The following is a 27,607-nucleotide window of genomic DNA, read 5'->3' as shown; positions in this document are numbered from 1 at the left end:
TATTCAATATAAAATATATGATATATGAATAAAAATGTTAGACTTATAACATTACTATTCCCTGAAATATTCAATTATTTTTTAAATACACATAGATCAGTTTTCATTAGAAAAACTACCAATTAGAGTCATGATCTTTTAGATAGGTGGAAAGAAAAATATAAACTATAATATAACTATTGTTCCTTAGAAAAGTTTAGTAAATATTGTGTTTTTAAATTGTTCCATCATGACATTGCTTAGTTTGTTCAATAAATGCAGAATCCAACAGATTTACCTTTAAAAAGAGAAGAGCAAGGATGTAAGAGATAGTTTTAACATTCTTTATGAAAGACTTTATCATTAATAAGGGAATTTTCTAATTTTGGGGTATAAACCCAGGGTCTACTGAAATAATTCATTAATAGAAAAGGTACTTCATGAGCATATGTGTATTCTATGGCCAGCACAGCATAGTAGGAACTGAAAACCAGACTGTCTAATGCCAGCCACTCAATTCATGAAAGTACTTAGTGAAAAACCTCTTTTACCTGAAACTTGTGTGCGTGTGTGCAAAACCATGGGCTTCATGTTGTTAGTGTCGGTCATAAATACCAGTGACATGGGGCACTTGTATTTCTGAGCAGTACTGCTGGCTTGTAACTAATATGCTTCGAGTCGCTTATTGGTCCATTCAAAAAAAGTTTTCTTATATATGTAAAAATGGAGGCACTTTGTTTACTTTCAAAATGGACATTCATTTATGTTTTTTAACACTACAATAATTAGGGAACCTTTATTTGGTGTCAAGCCAAGCTAGGTGGTAAAGATAGAAACATGGACCTTGAGTTAACATTTCAAATAATTTTACACAACTTTATATGAGTGTGTGCTTAAAAGCAACATATCTCCAGATATTTCTTTAAGTAGAATCTGACAAACTATTAATTGAATGTTAAAAGTTACAAGAATAGCTACCTATTTGTGTTTTAACAGAATTTGAAGACAACCTGACTTTCAAAATAAATTTATTTAAATAATAAGCTCTAGCAGTAGAAAGGTGGAAATAATCATATGAGATAATATAGAATCAATAAATATGAGAATGTTATTCTGCAGGAAATGCTGAGCAAAAATAAGCTCTAAGAGAGAAAAGATGCTTTGAAATACACCTGAGAAAAATATGTCAGTTGGGAGACATTACAGTTCTGTGTCCTTTCCTTTTCCTTTGAAAGTAACATCTGACACTTGTTTTGGTCAGACCCTGCCTGGTCTGGTATAACATTGTACTGGGAGATATGCGTATGTTGGAGCAGGTGCACAAAAGATGAGCAAATTCTTGCCTTGTACATTCATAAGATGATCTTTAATTTACTCAAAATGAATTGATTCCTCTACGGCATCAGCCCTTTCATTTTCTTATACTCTAACACTTAGCAAATTGTATTGATTTTTATCTTTGCAGTTTCACAAAACTATACAATCCTAGTGCTCCTTGAAGTGTCCTTGGTACTTGGAGCAGAACTTGACTCATTGAAGGTAATTGACAAACATTCATCAACTTTGCCTATACAATGTAGCTTCAAAGTCACCTGAAATGTTAATATCTTAAAAAAATCAACTTGTATGTGCATCCTTTAGCATTAAAATACTTCCAGGTAAGTAATCATAATTAATTCTAAATTTGGATTCATGATAACTAGTTGTGACAAAAAAAAAATTGTGGGTAAAATCTGAGCTATGGGATAAATAGCAAATATCCATCACATCCTGGAAAATAGTTTAAAAGTCAGGGATGAAAGAAGGCATGAAAAGCTTAGTCTTTAGGAGACTGGAATGTTATTGATAAACTCTAAAGAAGCCAAAATTCCTTCTGAGGCAAGACCTAAATCTTTGTACCAGCCATTCTCTGCCTGCTTCAAGAGTTAATATCTGAAAAATAAATTATTTGAAGATTCTTGTTTCCTGTTAGGACTTAAGAGGAACACGTCTTATTGAAAATTACTGTCACAGGTAGAGGGAAATAAATGAATGTCAGTCATGGACACAAGGGTGTTATCCTAAGTTCTGTCTCCCAGAGGTGATGGCAGGTCAACAGCAGCTGTGGTCACATCCTCTAAACCATTAAATCAAAGCCCCTGCATAGTAAATGATACAGAATTAAAACCACTAAAAGTTAGCTCATGATAGTCAACATGTGTATCAACAATTTTGTGTATATAAGTATATGTATATGGTCATACCATACATTGATTTGTGGATATACAGAAACTTCCTGGAAATATAAGGAATTCTTAATAGTAATTTTGAGACGTGACAATGGAAGATCAGTGTAAGGCAGAGAAAAGGAAATATTTAACTCTTTCACCGTATATTCTTCTAGAGATTGAATGTTTTACTATGAGAATGTATAAATTTTATAATGTAAAATTAACCTATAAAGTTATAAATACCAAAGTATGTAAAGAAAGAGAAATGATCCCCCATATTGACACGTATAATGCCCAGTCTTTTACACACAATGCACTCACATGTTGCATGTAAAACTATAAGTCTTCTATACCTATGTCTTTACTGTTTTGTTGCTAGAATATAGATTTTCGTCATGGATTTAAAATTGACTTTTCTGTAAATGCAGTTAAAGTTGTATCCAGTTCTCATAAATATCTTTTATTTAATATTTAAAGAAAGATGCCCTGTAATTTTACTTCAAAAGTACATTTCTTCTGATCAATTTCCAGAAAGATTGTTTCACATCCTTGTTCCTCAGACTATAAATGATGGGGTTCAACATAGGGCTTACAAAAGTGCAGAAAACAGCAATGATCTTGGACTGCTCCACTGACTTGTCCGTGGGAGGTCTAACATACATGCAGACATAAAACACAGTCACTGCCACCAGATGGGACCCACAGGTGGAAAAAGCTTTGTGCCTATCTTCAGCAGAATGCATATTCAGGATGGCAATAAGAATGAAGATGTAGGAGATGAGGATTATGAGAAGGGAGTTGGAGAGCTTAAATCCTGCCACCACAAACATGGAGGTCTCGTTAATGAACGTGTCAGAACAGGAGAGCCAGATAAGGGGTGGGTCAGTACAATAAAAATGACTAATGATACTGCAGCCACAGAAGGTCAAGCAGTGTGTCCACATGGTCTCCATCAGGCCACTAAGGAACCCATAGACATATGGACCAGCAATCAGGTGAATACAGACCCCTTTGGACAGCTTGCTGCTATAAAGCGAAGGTTACAGATGGCCATGTACCTATCATAATCCATTACAGCTAACATGTAATAGTCAGTAATCACCATGGCAATGAAAAAATAGCACTGGGCTTGACAATGAGTATAGGAAATGGTTTTTTTTCTCTAATAAGAAGTTCATCAACATCTTGAGAGTCACATTAGTGAAATAGCACAAATTCAAGCAGGACAGACTAGCAAGAAAGAAGTACATAGGGGTGTGGAGGTGATAATCTATCCTGATCAGGACCAGCATCCCAAGGACCCCCCCCCAACAGTGATCAAGTAGATCACCAGCAACAGCACAAAAAGGATGGGCTGAAGATCTGGACGATCCATTAATCCCAAGAAAACAAATTCAATCACTAAGCTGGAATTTCTTCTGACCATTTTCTTAGGTGCCAGCATTGTTCACTTAGATGAATTAAAATCAATTAAGAAGTGAATGAGAAGTCCATCATATGCTTCTCATTCTCTCTCTTTTTCTTCTACTCTCAACTACTGTCACACATAGCAATTATTAGACAGAGTCAGGAGCTGTAGGAAGTAGGACTTTTAAGAAGATCATAGCCTGTAATATCTAGGTGTATAATGTGCGGATGTTTCCCAAAGAGAATGGCTCCTGTGACTCCAACTTGTTGGAGAAGGAGGGAATTATGATCTAAAGTTTATTTAAAGTCAATTGAACCACTAACTGCCACCTATGATTTAGTACAAAATTATGGGCTTTATCATTGATCCGAGGAACATTTTGAGACAAAACAGTAACATGTGATAGAAAACCCTTTTGCAGATCTTAACAGTGTGTGCATATTTAGAAGTCTGACCTTTGAGAATCGCACTCGTTACTTGCTGTATTAGAGAGCTCCAAATTATAGAGATTTGAAGAAAATTCTGCAGGAACTATTTTACTACTATATCCAAAAATACAGGAGATTGTGGTATTCTTATGTGAAAAGACCAAACATAAAGACTCCAGATTTGGAAATAACAAAGTCCTGTATGAATTACTCATGAAGGAATTTTCACTCAGAAGAGTTTGTGTGAATAAAGCAAGAGAAACTTGGATAGAGGAAAAGGGAAGTGGCCAAACTTAGACCACAGTTTTCTTCAGTTATTAATTAATTTATTTGTTTTTCATTTATCCCAGAAAAAGTTTAAGGAGTTTACAGCATACAAAAACAGTTGGCAAATTTGAGCTGTTGGTGGAACACAAATTTGACTCTAAATTTTCTGAGAGCACATACAAATAGTTCAACCATCTTCATTACAGAATTATAATGCCCAGAAGTTATAAAAAGAAACTAATCTGGGGGAGGGTATAGCTCAGGTAGTAGAGCACATGCTTAGTATGCATGAGGTTCTGGGTTCAAGCCCCAGTACTTTCTCTAAGAATAAACACATAAACCTAATTATCTCAACCCACCCCACCCCCAAAAAAAGGAAAAGAAAAGAAACTAATCAAGAGAGAGAATTATCCTTAGTATAAAGTTTAGGTGCCACTAATTATAATGAAAAGATTACACTTTCAGATAAAATTATCATTCCAGATAATATTGATTATAATGAAAGAATAGACTGAGAAATTCTTGTGCCAGGAGTCTGGAGAATAAATTTTCATTATGGATCCTCAGTGGGTTCATGTGTTATTTTATAAGTGATACAATAAATAAGATAAGTAATCACAACTGGAATGCCTAAGGGACCAATTAGAGAATAAGTGTGTGAAGTAGGTTGGGTATAAGAGTGACTGAAGGAAACTAGAGGGCTGTTCCAGACTAAAGAGTCAGCAGACACAAAGGCCAGTTGACTTTTACCTGAATGGTAATGTTGGCCCTGTGTTCCAAGATCTTACACATCCAATTTTAAATAGATATCAGAATTCATTATTATTATTTTTATGTGAAACTTATCAAATATAGTGCTGGCAAATAATTCAAGTTTTAAACCTATCTTTAACCAGAGCATAACAAAAGAAATCTCTAGGCTTGATCCACTGAGATTCAAATAACAATTCATCAATTATATTTGCAGTATCTAAACTGTTCCTAGAGATTGAACCAAGTACCCTCAGAAGTTACCTACTTTGATCTTGTAATATTTTTATGATCTTGTATGAGTTCATCATTACAATAAGATAATCTTTGTACATAAAGAACAGTCAACACTATATGTGTGCAAATCACTTTGCCAGGGAATTAAAAATAACTAGTAACAGTGCTTGACTTGAAACATCAGGTTGGTGCCTTCATGGTGAAGGAGATATATGAAAAGAAAACTAAAGTTAGAAGTAATTAGTTCAATAACAAGATTTGAACACAGTAATTAATTGTGCTCTGGAATCAGGATATGGATCACAGAATGATAACCTTTAACTAGGGCTTGAAGGATAACTAAGACTTTTCTAGAAGGACAAGTGTAAGGAGGACTTTTAGATAGGATGAAGAGTTCATGAGAGGCAGAAAGCTTTCAAGAGAAATTGACAATAACCTGTATCAATGTAGGGTTGGTCTGTTGTGTCAACTAAAACATTTTAAAATGGCAAGTAGCCAAACAAATTGACAGTACCCATAACAGGACAAGAAGTATGAATACTCCTGATAGCTACAAGGAAGCATATTTTTGAATTATTTTGGAATGTATGTGTTTATGTGTGTTACATCCATGTTATGGTGATGCATTTGAACAAAAATTCCCTGTTAATTTGTAAAAGAAGTAATTTGCAGCTTAAATCTACAGCTTTGGCCTTTGGGAGGAAAGTACAATTATTAGGGAGCTGGGATTTATAAATGACAGAAATGCTCTTTCCAGAGCCCTTTCACCAGAATGATGAGTCCATTTGGAAAACATACACTTCGTATATGCAAATCTTCCATTTTAATGGCATAAAGATACTTACCTAATCTTTAAATTTATACAACTATGCCATAAATATTAGCACTTGTTTGGTCATCATATTACATTTAACAACTAATACAGGCAAAAATAAAGATGATAAAATATAAAATAATTTAATCATCCTGTTTCCTATCCTTTCTTATATATAAATTCAGCAACCACACTCTACATTGTAAGAAGAAAAGGCTGTTTTATTATTAGTACTTCCTCTCATTTACATAGGCACTTCAGTTTTACAGCACAATTACGCTACTCTGCTTTATTTTACCTTTAGAAGAATCCTGTAGTTGATATAAAGTAAGTACAATTAGGAATGGGGAAAATGGGTACAAATAAATGTGAAGCTTGCTGTCACCTAAGTTTTTAGATGAGTATTTTCAAAACCATTTAGCAAAACAAATGGACATTAGGCAACAAAATAGGTCTATGTTAAAAAACAAGTTTGGAAAATACTTAGTTTTGGGGAAATAAAGAACAAGGGAGAGAGAAAATTTTTTTTATTGTTGTTGTTGTTGCAGGAAATCTCAGAGCCTTTTATATGTCCATGTAAGTGGGAAATTACAGAGCAGGGTAAGAATATGCAGCCTTTCCCAAGTTTCCTCATTCAACGAGTCTGGAGAATCTTAAGTGTTCTCTTTAGGTTAATAATCCCTAATTCTACACTGAGCACCAGACATCATTAGAATTCTTGCACCTCACCAGCTGAGCAAAATATGAGGAAGGTATATTATGTACTATTTGGAAAACCATCTTCATTAGTAATACCACTAGTAGGGAACTAAAGCACTATTGAATATATCGTGGAATTGCACTCTCAAAAAAAATCCTTGGGAAAAAATACAGAACATGGAAGAACCCCACAAATATAGAGGGAATAGAAAGAAACAGGAAAGATCTAAGAACTCTGAGGGAATTAGCACACAGTGTGACATCAGAGCTCTGCACATAAGTCACAGGTAGACACAAAATATTTCTACCCTCAAAAACATAACCTATACAGCTGAATCCCAAGTGCTAGTTCTTCTTTGCTCATCATATTGCATCAAACAAAAATGGTTGTTTCTTAAGTTTCTATTTGGGACAAGGCACATGGTAAATTAACCTAAATGTAGATATGCCCTAAGACAAGCTCTAAATATTTTAAACATTCTCATAAAATTTGCACACATTTTAATCTTTCTGCTTTTAAATTAGTACATATTAAGCTCTTTAAAAAAAAATATCATGCCTCTCTAAGATTCTCCTCCTCCCCATTTTTTTAGCTCTATCTTGCCATCCATGACCCAGTTCCCAAGACCACTCTAATTGAGTTTCTTGCCTGGTTCACATTTAAAGGCCCAAAGTACCTGGAAAATGTGATTCTCAATATCTCAATAAAAATCTTTGAGATCTGAAATGTGAGTATGAAAAATATAGTTGGCAAATTTTAAATATTTTTGAGAAATTTAAATGATAAATTCAAGCTAGTTACATTAGAACTAAAGTCTTTTTTTTCCCCCACTGAAAGTAAGTATCTGAATGATTTTAGAATACTTAAAAGAAACTCAACTGAAGATTATGCTGTTGAAGAGTGGGTGCTGCTGGGATGTGTCAGAGTCTCATGTTTAATGGCTGTGGGGATGTCTTTGATAGCTCCCTAATTAATTTTAACTGCACCCAATGTGCCCTTGTAGTTAGAAATATTGTTTATTTATTTGATACTTATGCAGTAAGTATCAAAATTTTATTTCCGTAACTCTTTCATCTTCTAAATCCTTTTCCAGCATACAATACTGAATAATTCATATTAAATTACTGGAGAGATTGCTGAATCCACTTTAAAATAGCCATGAATATTTTGATCTCTGTAAGAGAAATATCACACACAAAAAATTAATTAAACTTTAGGGAGGCAGGGAACCAGACACTCTTCTAAACAGTTTTTTCTTATGACATTAGTGTCCAATTTGAAAGCTCTGGGTCATTAGTAGTCAGTGTAGGTAGCAATGAGTATTTTAAAGTCTGTGTTCTTTATTTCAAGAAATATAACTGAAATAAAATCCACATTAGTTTAAATTCACTCACCAATATCAAGTTGCTTTCTTTTGGATTGGAATTAAAATAAATAACTAGGCAAAAAAGAAAACATAAACTTGTTTATGCTAATGAATTTGATTCCCAAAGATATTGATACTCACAGATGTTAATTTTTTTATTATGCAAAGATGCAAGGAAAAAAGCATTAATCATAATTTATTTGGAATCCCTGAGCAAAAAACCGGAGGTGCCATTTATGGTAAATTTGTCAACATGGTCAATATTTGGTGAAAATTTGGAGTTCCTGGAATTTCCTCTTCTCCTCCTCAAAAAAATCAATCGATGAAATTGCAAAGCTCATCTTTACAAGTGTCACTGGTAACAGAAATGCTACTCATTTAAATATTTATTGAGGAAAAGTTTTCCCTCTTCAGGGTTCAATTGACATGTATATGTCTGATGTAGCGGAATAACAATGAAATGCTGTCACATTCACTAGCTATCGCACATGCATAGGGCCACCATTTTGTAGCCCCATAAAATGGATTGAGTGGGAGAATAGGAGATACTGAACCCAAGAAAGGGATCAGGGAAAATATATGTAAGGGTTATTGAAGTTTGGTTGCAGTCTAGAAACTGCCTCAATTTGTCATTAAGACATAGATCAGTCTGCAAGAATAGCTGGGCAAATAGTGATATTTTAAGGTAGGCAATGAAGAAAATGGTAGCTAAGTCATGTGGTTGGTGGAGCCATGCATCTCAAGGGAATATTAACTTCCCGGGAAGGAGCACCTTCCTTGTCTACTCTACCATAATGAGCTCCAGCATCTTCCTCCTACCTCTCCATTCCAACATCTCATAAATTTAAGGGCGAGATACATTTACTGATTCCAAACCATGAACGTAATTTAGATCATGCTGCACATCGTGGCTTCGTACTAGTCAATGGAAGTAAAAACTAGTAAAAACTCTTGTGCTTTTCCAAGTCTTTTTATCTTGTTGTTAGGGATTTTCCTCTGTGGACTTCAGAGTCCTCATCTATTCAATATCAGACTTTGATTAAATAATTTTTAAATTCCCATTATTTATTGCATTCATTTATGTAGTTACAAATCCTAACCTCATTACTAGTCATGTATCTCTAGGTTAATATGTAAATTTGCCCCCGAAGTCTCTCTCCTCAATAGTTTAAAGAGAGATTTATAAAGTTCTATGAGGTTACTTTTTTTTTTTTGGCTAGGATGAGTATAATTCCTGCTTCAGTTTGTCTGTTTCTTATTTGAATTATTCCACAAATATTTTCTGAGAAGAACTGTTCTTTCAACAGTATTATTCTAAAAATGTTTAAAAGATTGTCAAGTGCTTACTGTAATATGGTTATTTAACATGTGTTTAATTATTGAATGGATGGAAAGAATGCTACTTGTAAAGGAAAATGATTGGTGTAAAGACACGATTCCAATAAAATGTTATATTTTATAGTGACCAATCTAAATAAGCAGTACATAAAGACTAATTTTAACTGTCTAAGAAATTCAGCTCTCATTCAAAGCTGCTTTTGTTGTCACTAGGCTCCTACTGATGAAGACCCAGAAGTGAAACAAGAAGAGAAAATGCAAGAACAGAAGTCAGAATTTTCATCCCTACCTGACCCAAGGAAAGATTCTCTCAGAGACACTAGTGGTCCAAGTGATGAATTGCTGAGAATGATTTATACCCACCTTGTAATTGGGAGCTTTTACCCCTAAAGCATTTTCAGCACACTCTGAGGAAATAATTATAACATTGCTGTAAGAGAAAACTCCAGGGAAAATAGTGATTATGTGGAGTCATACTCATTGGAGTCTTGGGATTTGCACAGCAGGATTGCATCAGTTTGTAATCTTTTTGAGCTGACTGCTTTGGGTGATCAGGAGTTTATTCTCATGGAATTTCTGCATCATGGATCACCACTTGTTCTACTCAGATCAATAGAATAATTAATAAAGATATAAAATGATTACATAATTCATAGACATGGATGTTTCTATGATATCTTCCCAGTCTGAATCATGTTTTGTAAATGCCTTCTACAAAACTACTTTTGAGTGAATGTTTGCTAAAAAGACTTTATATCTGGAATAAAGTGGTTAAATGATAAAACCTGGTGAGTAAAATCATTTGGAAATGATGTCATAATGAATTGTAGTAGAGTGAGTTTAAGGTATTGGGCCCAAGTGTTGGAAAGTAATATTTTATGGAAAACCTGGTGAGCATATAATTTAGCAATATTTTATTTAGTTGAACTCACATGAAAATACACAGGCTAAAAGTAAAAACAGTGTGTCTATGTTTTCTTCCTATTTACAAAGTATTCAATTATCCTCTGATCCAAGAGGTACAAAGATAAAAATGATATAATCATATGCTTAAATATTTATTACTGTAATTGTGAAAGCAAAAGACATATGAATCTTTCCATGATGTATTGAATCAAAGCTTTTACCATGATCTACCTCTAGATATTTTTCTCACCCTCATCTGTTTGCTTAGCCATTTACTGGTCTTGTGAGAACCTCTTTCAGACTCAGGCCATTCCCACAGCTCTTGTCACTACCATGAATACTGTTTCTCCCGGACTTCCTCAACATCTTGCCTACCTATCATTTAAATGACTTAAAGGTCAATTTCTTTACCCAGATGAAACCTGCTCACCACCACAATTATTCCAGCTTATCTTACCTTGTTGTTTCTTTATGACATTCCTTACAATCTTAACTGTAAATATAGTGCTTTATTTTTTTTTCACTCAAGATTTGTTTTCTTTTCCAGACTATTAATTCCAAGAGGATAGCAGACTGCGATTTCATGTTCACTATATACACAGCATTCAGTATAGTAATGGCAAAATGCTAAGTTACCCATAAATATTTACTAAGGAAATGTATTGAAAAAATAGAGCAAGATTTCACTCACCAATGTGTTTTGTTTTGTTCACATGATGTTTTCAAACTGACAAATTTTGTGTGAATTACAGTATTATGAATTTTTTTTTTAATTGAACTAATCTGACTCCCCATGGCTTGCATTCTGGCATGGAAATACATGACTAAAGCTGAGCAGCAGCTTCTTCCATTAAAAGGTAAATGCACCATGGTTTGTCAAGAGCTGCTAAACTACTTATTATGATCTTCTAACACTCATGCCAACTTCACAACTTTATTTGATTTTTTGGCCACAATATTGAACATAGTGTGAGACTCACTAAACATTTTAGTTACAAAGTAGAATAGGAACACAATGGAGAAAATGATTACTTCTACTCACAAAAGTCTAGCAATGTAACTCATAGGTGATGGCTTCATATCCACAGTGCTTTGATCAAGTGAGGAAGACAGAACAATGCTTCTTTCATTTATGAGGGTAGAAAGTCATGATTTTCAACTGTCATAATAATATCTGTTCTGTGTGAGTTTATGTCAGTTAGTTGGAAGAATTGTCTTTGGCCCTTGAAATCACACTGTCATTAGCCTGGTACGTTAGAAAGTCTGATACTTAATGAAACAACCCATATTATAATAACAGATGGATGGGTAAATGATTATGGTCTATCTTAAAAAATGTAATCTTATTCAAAAGATATAAACACTCCAATGTCCATAGCAGCATTATTTACAATACCCGAGACATAGAAGCAACTGGAATGTCCATTGACAGATGACTGAATAAGGAAGATGTGGTATATGTATACAATGGAATACTACTCAGCCATAAAAAGGATAAAATAATGCACTTTGAAGCAACATGGATTGACTTGCAGATATATCATTCTAAATGAAGCCAGAAAATGAAATAAAAATACCATATTATATCACTTATATGTGGAATCTAAAAATAAATGAGACAAATCACTTGTTAACAAAACATAACAGACCTACACACATAGACAACAAACTTGTGGTTACCAAGGGCTAAAGAGGGGTGGATAGATAAATTGGGAGTTTGGGATTTGCAGATACAACTACTATATATAAAACAGATAAACAACAAGGTCCTACTGTAGAGCACAGGGAACTATAATCAATACTTTGTAATAGCCTATCAGGAAAAAGAGTATGAAGAGGAATGTATATATATATAATGTGTTACATACATACATACATACAAACACACACACACACACAGACACACACACATGCACACATATATATAAAACTGAATCACTATGCTGTTACACCAGAAATTAACACAACAATGTACTTCAATTTTTTTTTAAAAATATAATTTTATTCAGTAACAGAAAATATGTCAAATTACTGGTCCAGCCAACAACTGGATAATTCCCAAAAAATTTTGTTAAGTTTAAGAACCTACATAAAAATGGCTAGGCATATTTTGATTTCATTTATATTAATTATAGTTAGTAAAGCAGATCTGTGGTTAACAAGGGCTGGATATGCAAAGAAAAAACTATCCACAAAGAAATAAAAAGGAAATTTGGGGAGTGGTGAAAAGTTTTATATCTCAATTGTGGTGGTAGTCATATGGGCACACACATTTGTCAAAACACATTGAACTGTGCTTATAGTGAATACACTTTATTGCATGAAAATTACATATTAATAAAATAAAGCTTCAAAAATCCTATGTTTTTATTATTACTGACCAAATGAAGTTAAATCAGTTGCATAAAGGACACATATCAAATCTTAGAAAAAAATATTCAAATTCATTTATGCCATATTACAATTATATACCTTCTCCACAGGGAGTAGGTTTTTGTGAAGAAATGGTTGTATAAATTAATAGAATGAAAAATAAAACCCATATGATCATCTCAACAGATGCAGGAAAAGCACTTGACAAAATTCAAAATTCTTTCAAGATAGAACTCTCCACAAATTGAGTATAGAAAGAATATATCTCAATATAATAAGGACCATTCATGGCAAGTCCACAGTTAACATCATTCTCAATAGTCAAATGTTGAAAACTTTTCCTCTAAGATCAGAAGTAAGACAAAGGTACCCACTATCACCACTCCTAGTCAGCATAGTACTAGAAGTCTGAACTAGAGCAATTAGGAAAGACAAAAGAGCATCCAATATCAGAAAGGAAAATATAAAATTGTCTCTGTTTGCGGATATGACCTTATATATAGAAAACCCTAAATAGTCCACCCCAAAACTATTAGGACTAATAAAAATTTTATTTTTTTTATTGCAGGATACAAAATCAACATGTAAAAATCAGTTACATTTCTATATACTAACAATGAACTATTTAAGAAAGAAAGAAAGGAAACAACCTCACAATAGCAGCAAAAACAATAAAACACTTAGAAATAAATTTAAGATGTCGAAAGGTTGTATACTGAAAACAATAAGCTATTGAAGAAAATAATTGAAGATGACATAAATGGAAAGATACCTCATGTTAATTGACTGGAATAGTTAAAATGTTCATACTACTCAAAGCCATCTACAGATTTAATTCAATCCCTATAATACTCCAATGGCATTTTTTTCAGAAACAGAATAAACAACCCTAAGATTCATATGGAACTACAAGAGACCCTGAATAGTCAAAGGGATATGGAGAAAGAACAAAGCCAAAGGCATCAAACTTCCTGGTTCCCTGATTTCAAATTCTTTTACAAAGCTGTAGTAATGAGAACAGTATGGGACAGATATTTAAAAATGTACACATTTACCAATGAACTGGAAGCCCAGAATTAAACCCCTACATATGTGGCCAATAAATTTTTGAAAAGGGAGCCAAAAATATTCAATGAGGAAAGGTTAGTGTCTTCAATGAATGGTGTTGGGAACACTGGACAACCACATGCAAGAGAATTAAACTGAACTCCTATCATACATCATTCCCCAAAATTAATCTGAAATGGACTAAGGACTTAAACATAAGATGTGCAATGATAAAATACCTAGAAGGAAACAGAGTGGAAATACTCTTTGAATTTTTGGTCTTGGTGATGGTGTTTTGTGTATGACAACAAAAGACAGGTAACGACAACATAATTAGACACATGAGACTACATTCAATTTAAAGCTTTTGCACAAGAAGAGAAACAATCAGCAAAATGAAAATGAAACCTATGGTTTGGGGAGAAAATATTTGCAATTTTTTTTTAACCAAAGTATTGGTAAACCATGTATAATTAAGAAGCAATCACATATATTCACAAAACTAAAACTGAAACCCATGAAATTGAATTTAAAAAGTAAATAATTTAATTTTTAAAAAAATAAGCAAAGGACCTGAATAAATATTTTTCCAAAAGAAGACATACAAATGGCCAAAAAGTAGATGAAAAGGTGCTCAAAATCACGTCAAGAGATGAATGGAAGTTAAAGTCACAGTTAGATATACATTTGCATTGTCAGAATGGCTGGTATCAAACAGAAAAGTGATAACTAGTACTGGAAAGAATGTGGAGAAAAGGGAACTCATTACTGATGGAAATGCATATTGGTATATTCACTATGAAAAGCAATACAGAGATGTCTTTAAAATTCAAAAATAGAACTACCGTATGCTTCAGTAAGTGCATTTCTGGACTAGAAGTATATCCAGAGGAAATAAAATCATGACCTAAAAGAGGTTTTTGCTCCATGTTCATTGCAACATTATTCATTACAGCCAAGACATGGACACAACCTAAGGGCCAATCAATAAATTAATACATAAAGATAATATCATACACACACACACACACACATACACACAACACCGGAACATTATTCAGCCTAAAAATAAAAGTAAATTGCTATCTGCTACAACATGAAAGATCCTTGAGGTCATTATGTTAAGTGAAATAAGTCAGACAAATGGAAAGATAAACACTGTATGATCTCACATTTATGCTGGTCCACGGACAAAACATTGAGTGGAAAGCGCCTAGACTAATAAGTGCAACTCATTTTCTCTCAGACCCGAGGACGTCTGAGACATATCCATAAAGAATATTAAAACTCATCATAAAATGCAAAGATATTTAGCCAAGAATTTAGAGTTTATGGTTTATTGGAAATTGGAGGTGTTGCTACCTTGGTGACCATATTTCATCTCATCTGAGGACTCTCTTCAATGCTCGTTTTATGTCTTTGTTTCACAGACTGTAGATCAGTGGGTTGAGAACTGGGCTTACAAAGGTGTAGAAAACAGCTATTATTTTGGATTCCTCAACAGTCTTCTCTGATGGTGGTCTTACATACATGCAGAAGAGAGTCCCATAAAATGGGTTAAGGCCAGCATGTGGGAACCACAGGTGGAGAATGCCTTGTGCCTTCCCTCTGCTGACTTGATCTTGAGAATGGCAGCAATGATGAAGGCATAAGACACCAGGATGATGGTGAAGGAATTGGAGAGGTTGAAGCCAGCTGATTAAAACATGGCAAGCTCTTTGACATAACTGTCAGAACAAGAAAGCTTGATGAGTGGTGGGTCAGCACAGTAGAAGAGGTTGATGAAATTGGATCTACAGAAGTTCAAGTGGAAGTTCTGGATGGCCTGGAACAGCCTATGTCTGTGGAGAAACCACAGACATAAGGGGATGTGGCAAAGCAAAGGCAGACATGCCTGGACATCTTCATACTGTAGTGCAGAGGGCTGCATATGGCCACTTAGCAGTCATAGGCCATTGCTGCCAGCAAGTAAAACTCAGTGAGGAATAGTGCTATGAAAAGGTAACACTGTGCAAATCAGCCAGCAAAGGTGATTGTCTTCCTATCTGACAACAGGTTAGTCAGCATCTGTGGGGTTGCATTCGAGGTGTAGCACAAGTCCACAAAGGCCAGGTTAGTGAGGAAGAAGTACATGGGCGTGTGCAGGCGAGAGTCCAGTCTGATTACCAGCACCATGGTTGCCTAGGAGGGTGACAAAGTAAACAACAAGACACAGCACAAAGAACAGAGGCTGGAACTCTGGGTGATCTGTGAGCCCCAGAAGAATGAATTCTGTTATCACACTGTCATTGGTGATGGGCATTCTCTGAGTCTGTGCCTGCATCTGGAACAAATGCAATGAAAGCAGACATGAAGGTGCAAATCGCATTACTGACTATTGAAATGATTTTCCTCTTCCCCTCCAGATACTATCCCAAATAAATACTGCCATAACCCAATGTTGTACTTCTACTGAGTTATTATTTCCATTTTCTCTATACTGCACTACTATCATATTTACCCTAGGTTCACCTGTACTAATGGCTGTACCTACTGATAAGTATACTTATGCCTAAGCCATTATCTAAGCTGTCTATATAACAAATTACTATTGCATTTCTCTCTCTTACCTACAGGCTGTACCTATAGATAACCATAATTATACCTACAGTTCTACCTATCTGTACACCAAAGCTGCATATCCCCTACCTCCCTGCACTGTTTTTCCCCTATAAGGCTCAGTTTAAAAGCCAGTCATTTCTGAGAATGTCTCAGCCCATTCCTGTCATACATGGGTATGAATTAATCCCTCTCTACTATTTGCTTCATGCATGCCCTACATACTCTATTTTGAGCACATTATATCCCCATAAAGTATCCCCTTTCTACTCATATATTAGTTCCTCAGTGTCCAGGACAAAGTATAGTTCATTACTGTACTGTGACTTCTAAGCATACTGAATTGTAAAAAGGAAAAGAAAAAAAAATAGTATGAGCACGAAAGAATGAATTATTTGCAAACTTGCACTCATCTCTGTATCCCTACAGAGCTTTTCGTGACATCAGATCCTTAGAAGAGCTAAGGACTTTTTTTAACTTTAGTGTACAAAGCATTTATTTGAGAAGCTTTTTAATCAAGCAAATTGACAGAAAGTTGGTTTCAGAAAGCGTCACATGGGATACTGGAATCTTCACATTTAACAATTATACAGGAGACTCTAATGAAGATGCTTCTAGAATCACACTTTAAAAAGGCACAGTCATATATGTCAAATAAATGAATAAAGAATTATCAAATCAAATGAATTCTCAGGCAGTATTTTGAGAACAGTCTACAGTAAAGACATAATATGTTGATAAAGAAAAGAAGTAACTTTGGTGTGGTTAGTATTTAAGTTATTAATCACAATTGTATTTATCCAGCGGAATTACAATCCTGATGGATTTTTAGCTCGTCTTCGCCACTTAACTATCCTGAGTCCTCTCCTCCTTTCTCCCCAGATGCTTTTATTTTTGTCTGTTCACTTTTGGTTAATATTTTTCAAAACCTACACAATTCTTGTTTCATTTCTACATTACTTTATTATAAGTTTTAGAAAGATAGTGACAAGTTATTTTGCACCTATATCTCCTTTACCAAGAACATTATGTACTTAGTTAATATTTGCTGAATATGCTAATAATAGTTACTGATAACATACAGTGATCCTTAACCAAGATTCACATCATTTTTCTCATTTGCAAATGGACATAATAATATCTGTCCTGTCTCCTTCTCATGTCTTTGCAGATGTCAGACTAGATATTCATAAGACAAGTATTTCTTAGTACTCAGCATATTGTGTGATTAGGCACTTCAGTTACAAAATGAACAAAACCTTCAAAAACACCTGCCTTTGTGGCACCCACATTCTAGTGAACAGACTGTGCTGTAAGTCCATAGTGTTTCAAATGGAATTTGGAAGACAGGAAGTTCACATTTTAATAATAATACCAACAAAATTCATAAAAGCAACAAATTGAAGGAGAAGGAAAGCAAGCAACAAGGCTCTTTTAAGAAGGGTGTTCTAGGAGGGAAAAAGAACAGAACTACCACTGAGCCATCACCTCCACTCCTGGGCATATATCCAGAAAAACACCCAAAACACTAATTTGAAAAGATACATGCACCCCAAAGCTCATAGCAGCACTGTTTACAGTTGACAAGGTATAGAAACAATCTGAGTGTCCATCTGCAGGTGAGTGAATAAAGAAGATGCAGTGTATATGCAAATGGAATATTACTCAGCCATAAAAAAGAACAAAAATTTCCCATTTGTGGCAACATGGATGGACTTGGAAAGCATTATGCTAAGTGAAATAAGTCAAAAAGAGAAAGACAAATACTGTATGATATCACTTATATGTGGAATCTAAAAAATACAACAAACTAGTGAATAAAATGAAAAAGCAGACACAGATATAGAGAACAAATTAGTGGTTACCATTGGGGAGAGGGAAAGGGGAGGGGCAAGATGGTGTAGAAGAAAAGGGTTATTATGGGATTCTACCAAATTATTTGTGAAACTTTTGAAAACTGTAAAGCACTACAGAATTTTAAGAATCTTTCATTCAATAAAAATTATAGTAAAATACATATAACATGAAATTTATATAAAAAAGAAAATATGAAGACACTATGCGTGACCTTTCTTTGGAACTTGTATGCATGGGTACAGAGTTCACACAGAGCAGCACAGAAGGTCATAAGTGAGGTGTTTCCTAAAACACAGTTGTTTCACTTCATTGAGAATCTGATCCATCTCTACCTATCAGTTTCCTGCCAAAATGTCACAACCTCCACTGGAGAACAGGAGTTGGTGGTTAGTTGCAGCTTCTCTGCAAGAAGTGTTACAAAAAATACTCTGAGAAAAAAGGATATCTGTTTGTATGACAGCAGCAAGGTGGCTCAGGAGAGTCCTCATACTCTTCAGCACCCAGAAAGAGAGAGGTGGTGGTTACCAGGACAGAAAATAATGGAAAGACAAAGATCAGGATGTTGGAATTTCAAAGTTATAAAGACATAGCAGGAAATTGGATTTGAGATTTCACTTGCAGAAGGTCTCATTTATTACATGTCACTTCATGATTGCCTGTTGGATCTGAAATATCTTTAACTCACAAGCTCAGAAACTTATGTGGGATCCAGATGTAACCAACTGAGGTAAAGCAGTAGTGCTGATAAGTGGAAAGAGATTAAAAAAATAAGATTATAAAGGGTTCATGTTTACAGAGAAGGAAAATCACAGCTGATCTGGCTGCTGGGTCAGGTCAGAGGAAAGATTTGAATATCTTCCTTAGGTGGCTCTTAGATTCCTGTGCTCTGAGGATAAGAAGTCTTATATTTAGGATCAGCTCTGTCTTATGCATGAAGACATGTCCTTATGTTTGTGTGGGGTGAACAGAGTGTTTGCCTTTCTTGGTTCTTTTGCTCTAGCAACGGGTCTGTAAAATGTTGTCCAGAAAGAGCAATAGAATTTCAATAAGTTTTTTGTCCAGAAAATTAGTTGCCGTTCAAACTCTGATACTGAAAACAGAAAGGATTGCTTGTACATATTTTGAGCAAACAAGGTACAAATTTGTGGGCATCAGTTTGAGACTTTAATAAAATCTCCTCTTGACTGAAACTAAAGTAGAAACACAAAGACTTACTTCTGGTTCTAATAGGCACCTATTTTCTCAAACTCTGATTGAGGGAGTTCATTAATGCCTCTCCAAGCCCACAAAGGCAACCATATTTCTAGTAGGATATGGGAGGCAGGGAACTGCCCTTAAAGCAGATCTCAGAAGGACTGAAGAGCAGCAGGAATGAGTGTGGCATTGGGAATCACTTTTTTCAGAATTAATTGGAACACTTGGGGATCAGAAAGCAAATTGCAAGCCTCAGTCATATTCTCCATAATTTCAAATTACTGTTTACCCTAAGAGTTTTATGGGAACCACACAAAGAATTTCAACTTGAAATTCTGATGATCGTCTGAGTTTTATGTTTTTCTTTTATACTGAAACTGTCTCCTCTCTAAAATCCAGAGCTTTTATCAGAGTCCTCCTTGATGGGCATCGCTGTCTGGGACAGGATCAGGAATAGGCAGAAATAGACAAGGTAATTGGCAAACACCTTTTATGCAGGTAATTTAGTTGATTTCTCAAAAAAAAAAAAACTAACAGATATGGACTTATTCTGAAGTCTTAGCTAAAGAAGTAGAAGTGCCACTCCAGGAACAGTGATGTCTAACTCACCCTGCCATGTGGCTGTTGAGTGGCAGGGTGGGATTTGAATGCCTGCCTTCACATACCAAGTTGAAACATTTTTAAATACTGAATGCAAGTATCTGTCTGTCTACATTCATACCTAAATAAATTGTTCTTTGAGAATGAAAGTTAAGACAGGAAATTCTCAGACAAGTGAAAACAGAGAAACTTTCACTGAAAGAATTGATTAAGGGTATTCATTTCACAGAAGAAAACAAAATCATGAATGAAGGGTAGAAATCCTGAAAGAACAATGAGACTCTGGAAAAGGTCACTAAAGTTAAAGGAACATTGATATTGAAGAAATAGGATCAAACCCAATTATCATTGTTATCATATGTAACACATATAATAATATTTAAGATTCATCATTAAATGATAATTTATTATTCTATGCCTGCAAATGAAAGCATATGTTAGAAGCAGGATGTAGCCAGGCTTAAATAGTCTAAGTTTCTTTTATTGTATCATAGCAAAGTAGACTTACTGATCAATGGAGACTTCATTAAGGCAAGTAGGTGTATTAAGACTTAAGGGAATTTATTAAAAATTGAGTATGGAATGTGTAATAATCAAAGAAGAATTAAAAAGAAAAAGAATTTTGAAAATACAACTGAATTCTTAGTCAGTAAAGGGAAAGGCAGAGGGAAAATTTTCTTAAAGCACAAAAAACTTGTTAGAAAGTATTCTGAAGTATCAATATTCACAATAAAATAAGAAATTAGGTGATTAAAAAACTCAGGGCTTGAAGATAAGACTACTGTGATAAGTGAAAAAGTCAGACAATGACAAACACTGTATGTTGTCACTTATCTGTGGAATCCATAATATGAAACAAAACAAATGAGTGATTATAACAAAAAAGAAACAGACTCACAGATACAGAGAACAAACTAGTGGTTACCAGTGGGGAAGGGAAAGGGCAAAGGGCCAAGATGGGGTAGGAAATTGAGAGATGCAAATGACAATATATAAAGTAAATACGTTATGAGGGTATATGTACAGCACAGGGAATGCAGCCAATACGTTATAATAACTATAAATGGAAAATAACCTTTAAAAATTGGAAGTCACTCTGCTATAAATCCAGAACTCTCTATAATATCTAAATCAACTATACTTCAATATGAAAAAGGGAGAAATACACATAATAGGTGTTAAGTAGCTAAAAATGATAAAAAAAATTAATACTGCTTATGATAAATGCACATCAGACAGAACCGGCTTTTAGAGAATAAGTATCAGAGATGGGATGAAAACTATAAATAACAAAAGGAATACTCGACATGGTCTAATTTTAACCTCAAGTTTTCCCAAAAAAAAATTGCAGAAAGAAATAAAGTCCACAAACAACTCTCTCAGTTGTATGTACAAAACAAATACTCGGAGAGATAAGACCTGGAAAAAGCAGAAAATTCAACTAGATTGACTACTAGACCCCTGCTCTGCTCAGCTCCCATCTTTTCTGAGAGATTTTTGGCACCAGAGGCTTCCCTGCCTTGTGTGCCTGAGGAGGAGATGCCAAAGAGAGCAGTGGGGCCCATGACTGGAGAGGTGTGCAGTATCTGGAACAGAAGCAGCTTTGAATGAAGACTTGACAGTGATCAGATATGCTTGAACGAGTGGTCTTTATGGCATTTTCTATTTTGGGGTCCATGCTGGTAATAGTTTATGATGAAAAAATTGAAACCACAAAACCAGTTTCACTACAGGGATATATATTGGTCAAAAAAATTAAAAGAAATAATAAAAAAATTGAAGGAAATCAGACATTTCCATCAAAAAGCTTTATGAATGAAGATTCTATTGGGCCAGTGCTAACATGGAAATATAGTTCTTAGAGTAATGACCTGAGATCCCCAAAGATCTTCATTGATATATAATTTGAACAGAAGGGCAACCCAACCAAATAATCAAGCAAAAACCTCTCATGCTATGGTTAACAAGTTTCTGGAAAATAGTTTGGAAATCATTAACCCCCCAAATTCTAGCAAACTGTCATTGCTGTAGCATCGTCTTTCACTTATGTCTTTTATAACTTTGTACCTGTATGACTACTGTGTATAAAATTATCTGTCCTTTATTGACTATTGACTTTTAGAGCAATAATAACAATGCTATCTAGTCTTGTCTTTGACTTTCTACATGTGTTTTTTTTTAAATAGAATGAGCCAATGCTGTGAACATGAGCTAATACTTTGACACTTTCTTCCAAGTCTCACAGGCAAATTACAGGAGACAAAAACAAACTCCATGACAGATATTGATTTGTTATTTTAAATGCTCACTAATTGGTAGAGAACATTGATATGTTCGATACCTGTGACCAAATGTCTATGCTACTGGGCAAACAATTTCTTTTGAATCACTTTCCTTACTGTGTTTTTAACTTCTTTGTTTCAAAAACTATAGATCAAAGGATTTAACATGGGGCTCACAAAAGTATAAAAGACAGCTACAATTTCCCCCTGTTCTACAGATGCCTCAGAAGGGGGCCTCAGGTGCATGCTGAACAGTGTCCCATAAAAGATAGTGACAGTGGTCAGAAGGGACCCGCAGGTCGAGAAGGCCTTGTGCCTCCCCTATGCTGAGCAGATGCGCAGGATGGCTGAGAAGATGAAGATGTAGGAGATGAGGATGATGGTGAAAGAACAGGTGAGGTTGGCGCCAGCCACCATGAACATGGCAGTCTCTTTGACGTAAGTGTCTGAGCAGGCCAGGACCATGAGAGGTGGGTCTGCACAGTAAAAGTGGTTGATTGCATTGAGTCCACAGAAGGAGAGGTGGAGCAGCAGGATGTCTGTGCCAGACCCTTTGCAAACCCATAAATATAATTAGCAGCAACAAGAGAGAGGCAGACACGTCAGGACACTTTGCTTCCATATGACAAGGGTTTGCAGATGGCCACGTAGCGGCCATAAGCCATCACTGCGAACATGTAATAATCTGTGATCACCAGGGCAATGAAAAAGTGGAACTGTATAAAGCAACCTAGCAAGGAAATGGTTCTTCTCTTGGACAAGAGATTAAGCAGCATCTGAGGAGTGACATTGGTGACATAACAGAGATCTACAAAGGAGAGGTGGCTGATGAAGAAGTACATTGGAGTGTGAAGTTTTGAGTCAGTTCTGATTAAGAAAATCATGCTCAAACAGCCTAAATGTCCATCAACAGGTGACTGGATAAAGAAGATGTGGTATATTTATACAATGGAATACTACTCAGCTATAAAAACCGACAACATAATACCATTCGCAGCAACATGGATGCTCCTGGAGAATGTCATTCTAAGTGAAGTAAGCCAGAAAGAGAAAGAAAAATACCATATGGGATCACTCATAAGTGGAATCTAAAAGCAAAAACACAAACAAACAAAAACAAAGCATAAATACAGGACAGAAATAGACTCACAGACAGAGAATACAGATTTGTGGTTACCAGGGGGGTGGAGGGTGGGAAGGGATAGACTGGGATTTCAAAATTGTAGAATAGATAAACAAGATTACACTGTATAGCACAGGGAAATATACACAAAATTTTATGATAACTCACAGAGAAAAAAATGTGACAATGAGTGTGTATATGTCCATGTATGACTGAAAAATTGTGCTGAACACTGGAATTTGACACAACATTGTAAAATGATTATAAATCAATAAAAAATGTTTAAAAAATTAAAAAAAAAGAAAATCATGCTCACATTGCTGATTACCATGATGAGGTAGATGACTAGGAACCCTGCAAAAAGGACAGGCTGCAGCTCCGCCCCGTCTGTCAGTCCCAGGATAATAAACTCAGTCCCCACTGTGTAGTTTGTCCTTACCATTATGCTTGCTCAACTTCAAATGAGGCCTAAAGTAAAGGAAATAAAAATGCATTTGTCTTTGGTCATTTTTCCATTACCCACATCATGTCGTCGGATACTTACTCCTCTCTCCAACTTGTAAATGTGTGTAACACAAAGAAATAGCATAGCAAGTATGAGACTGATGTTTCAGGTACCTAAACTGATAGAGTTCTCTTGTGTACAGGCAGTCACACTCCCAAACCCTGTTTTGAAAGTCTTTTCATACTTGAAAATCTTGTATTATTTCCTGATTTAGTTTTCATAAATTGTTTACTTATACTTCCCTTAAACATTACTTTTCTTTGAAATTAGGATCATTTGTTTCCTATTATATCTTTTTTACTGTATTATATTATATTATTATATTACAGTGTATTAATTTCTGGTGTACAGCATGGTGATCCCATTATACATATATATTTATTTACATTCTTTTTTGTATTGTTTTTCCCTACAGGCTATTACAAGGTATTGATTATAGTTCCCTGTACTATCAGTATGCCTTTTGATGTGATATCAAAGCATCAGTCACATGTTTTCACAGCTACATGGACTCAAGGAGGTAGCACTGATAAATGACACGAATCCTTCTAGAACTGGACTCTGTCCACCAGCCCTTCTAAACTCACGATCATTTTCAGGATGATCCCTCACCCCAAAATGCATGTCCATTTCCCCTGCTCTTGTCTGTATCAATTGGCCTACATATCACCAAAGCTTTATACTCAGCTCAGGATATCTGAGCCTTTGTAAAATATGGCCAGTTATTGGGGGCATGAGTGTGTTCATGGGGCATGAAAGTAAATCCATGCTCTTTGTGTAGAAACAGATAAACACACTGCACATAAACCATATGCCTGTGGCACTTAACACCACACATAACAGTGATAGTAAATACTCAAGCTGGGAGAGGTTAGGGGAAAAATAAAATATAAAAAGACACCCTGGATGGGGAGGAGACAATCATCAGAAGAATAGCAGAATTTAGATTAAGATGTTTGATAATTCATCAGAATATGTTTCAGGCCATAATTTTATTTTTGTTCATTAAAATATTTATTTCTGGAGTGTAAAGTGTATTTTAACAATGACTAATCCTACCTGTGAAAGAAGAGTGATTTCTAGTGACAGCGTGGCCGGGAAGGACCAGAGGAGTTTATAGCAGAATTGTCATAGAGGGACCAGCTCCCTGTGGTGCAATTACTTCCAGCAGACAGTCATTCAGACTATACACAACCACCACTGTTTTATTCTTTTTAAATTATAACCTGATTGAGAACATGATTTTTTTTGCCACTCCTCAGTATCATCAAGACATCAAATCTCCTGAAACTGAAGCAATGGGATTCATTATTTATTTTAATTTATGCCTGAGTGCCTCAATATTTGGAGACTTGACTTGGGGGAACTATTAAGTTATCTTGTTTACAAAGGATAAAATAGAGCATGGTGTGTGGAGTAAGTTTGGAGTCTAGAAAACTGTTGGAGATCAATCAAGTATTGTTGAACTTAGACTGGTTATTTCCTGATTTTATTTTATTTTTTAATAGGTATTATATTGCACAGCAATGGAGACATTGTGGGTATTCAGATAATATAAATGTGCTGGTGATTCTTCCTTTGTCAGCCTGCCCCACCCAGACCCGTTGTCTTGTCTCCAGCTGATTTTTGCCAGTGGGAGAAACCAGCAGCACGTCAGAGGTGGGAGGAAGAGAACAGTAGCCCAACTGCCCTTTCCTTTTCTCCCAGTTTCACAGAGAAGGCACTGGAGTAGCTGCATCCTTCCAAGCAATCCCCTGCTGGGGTGTGTGTTGAGAAGGTGGCCAGGGCTCTTCCTGGTTCTGGTCCTCACTGGACTCCAGACAGTTGTCCCTGCCCGGACCACATCAGTGCTACGTTGGAAATTGCCTGCTGCAATCAGCCTCCAGATGCTTAAGTCTTTGACTAATTTCTTTAACATTTCTTTCACTGATTCTCTGTCTTTTCCTTAAATTCCCTTCAGTTAAACCATCTGAGTAGCATTTTGTTTTATTCCATGTCCCTTATTCAGGTGAGAGTGGTACATGGTACTTATTCAATAAATATTACATTGGAAGTTGGAGCAGTAATAGTCATTATTGTAATAATAATTACTCCTCTTGTTAAAGTTTGAGATATCCCTGGCTTCATCATTGTCGGATGTTAAAGGGGTCATTGAATCACCCTCCTTCTGGCTTCTGATTTGGCGGAATACTACACAGGGGAGTCAGATATTAATATTACTGGCATCACCACAGGTAAAATCGGTTTCAGAATGTGGCTTAGACATGCTTTCTTGACTCTCTCCTCTGGATGGAAGTCACCTGGGCACAGCAGAGCTGTGAGACAACTCTTGCTCCCTCCTTCCCTTTCCAGAGCCATGACATATCAGCACATCTGATTGAGATGAGACACACATGTCAGTCACATAGAGAAGAGGATGTCTTGTACTGACAGCCAGGCAGCTGCAAATGATGCTTTTCATCATCTCACCAAGCTCCATTCACCCTACCACAGCAAGCCTGTGGGGGTCGATGGAGAGAAATCAGAAATGTCCTTCAGTCTCTTTTCCTCCAAAGTCATTTAAAAACCTCTGCCTCAATCCTTGTTATTGCAGTTGGCACCCCCATTCACCTGTGTGCATCCCAGAAGTCTCCGTCATCCTTGATTTCCTCCTCCCACTCCCTCCCACAGCCAGATATCACCTCCTTGACTTTTTAAATGCCTTAAGAGTCAAATTTTCCCACATGAGGAAGAAGAAGGAGAAGGATGGGGAGGAGGAGGAGAAGATGGAAGATTACGAGGTGGAGGAGGAGGAGAGAAGAAGGAAGGAATTCCTGCAATTAACCTTAGAGGAGTTTGCAACATTACTTTGACAGTTATTAGGAGATCTCCTTTCTTAAAAGCTAATCAACTTTTATTAATTCATTTCTTAAATAAATATTTCAACTTTAAGGAAGTGCCATGACCTGGAATTGAAAGATGCAAGAAAAGCAAGTAACAGCTCTGCCCACTTTTTATCTCATCCACTGCCAGCACACTGTCAGCCTAGTACCAGTCCTTTGTGCCTAGATGTATAGAAATAATAATATATTTTATAATATATATTATATAATGCATACATTTGTACATAAGTATATGTCTATGTAATGAATATATGTATATATATTCCTAAATTTTGAGAAATCTGAAACATAACTTACTATTAAACATCTAAACTCCTATGGTTTGGAGTGATTTCAGAGCCAGCCCAGAAATACATAAGACAGCAGTATTTGATTTGAAACCTAGCTCTGTGTTCTAGGAAAAATTGATTTAATTTCTCTTATATTCAGGTCTTTAATCTGTAAGAAATACTTTACAATATCTGTATCACAAGGACATTGCAAATGTTCAATAAACTTTGTCTTTCCTTGGCAATGAATGTGTACAACCATTTCTCAGTACTTAGCACACTCGTGGCTGTTATCTGATAAGCACTCAGCAGAGGATACCAGCTGTCATGCTAAGAGGGTTGCAAATAATACAAGCTCCATTGCCAGATAGGGTAAAGAAAATGTGAAAATGTAGCTTGAAAATCTGGAAGTGCTCTTCTCTTCCACAGGAGTCCAATCCAGCTGAGCAGATAGACGGTAAAACAAGTTTTTAG

At 35.5% G+C, this 27,607-nt stretch overlaps 3 pseudogenes; all 3 read right to left on the bottom strand.

Annotated features, from left to right (window-relative positions):
- Positions 1-2,683: 2,683 nt before the first annotated feature.
- Positions 2,684-3,633, bottom strand: LOC140694392 (olfactory receptor 5M5-like; annotated as a pseudogene).
- Positions 3,634-15,205: 11,572 nt separating this feature from the next.
- On the bottom strand, positions 15,206-16,125 carry LOC140694272 (olfactory receptor 5M11-like; annotated as a pseudogene).
- Positions 16,126-22,432: 6,307 nt separating this feature from the next.
- LOC116277860 (olfactory receptor 5M5-like) lies at positions 22,433-23,919 on the bottom strand (annotated as a pseudogene).
- Between the last annotated feature and the right edge of the window lie 3,688 nt (positions 23,920-27,607).

This window comes from Vicugna pacos, unplaced genomic scaffold (genome assembly GCF_048564905.1).
Source record: "Vicugna pacos unplaced genomic scaffold, VicPac4 scaffold_21, whole genome shotgun sequence".
Lineage (NCBI taxonomy): Eukaryota > Metazoa > Chordata > Mammalia > Artiodactyla > Camelidae > Vicugna > Vicugna pacos.
Note: the sequence above shows the minus strand (reverse complement) of the source record. Positions and strands in the feature narration are given on the sequence as shown.